The sequence below is a fragment of the Neltuma alba genome, unplaced genomic scaffold, assembly GCF_004799145.2.
Source record: "Neltuma alba isolate B1F8T4 unplaced genomic scaffold, ASM479914v2 tig00010460_pilon, whole genome shotgun sequence".
In the NCBI taxonomy this organism is placed as follows: Eukaryota; Viridiplantae; Streptophyta; class Magnoliopsida; order Fabales; family Fabaceae; genus Neltuma; species Neltuma alba.
Genome location: NW_021635351.1, coordinates 37501 through 37824, shown reverse-complemented (window position 1 = coordinate 37824; position 324 = coordinate 37501).

Genomic DNA, 324 nt, shown 5'->3' with positions numbered 1-324 from the left:
TGCTTTTTCATAAGGAATTGGATCATGAGATTATTTTTCCTCGAAAGAAGACTTAAAGAGCTTTAATTATAATTTTGAACCACCCCATTTGGATTTTTGTGGAATAATTTATGAATTTTTGAAGTTGGGCCAGAAAAACTGGATTTTTACCTGATGAACAGTAAAAATCCGAAATTTAGCATTTTTAAACTAAAAAGTGAGCCCAAGACCATCCAATGTGGTCTAAAATGGTTTTGAATGAAACCTAAGTTGATATAATAGTAAGGTGTGACAACAGCTACTCTACTAGAGAGTTCCTCCCTCACACAAATCCAACAATTCAAA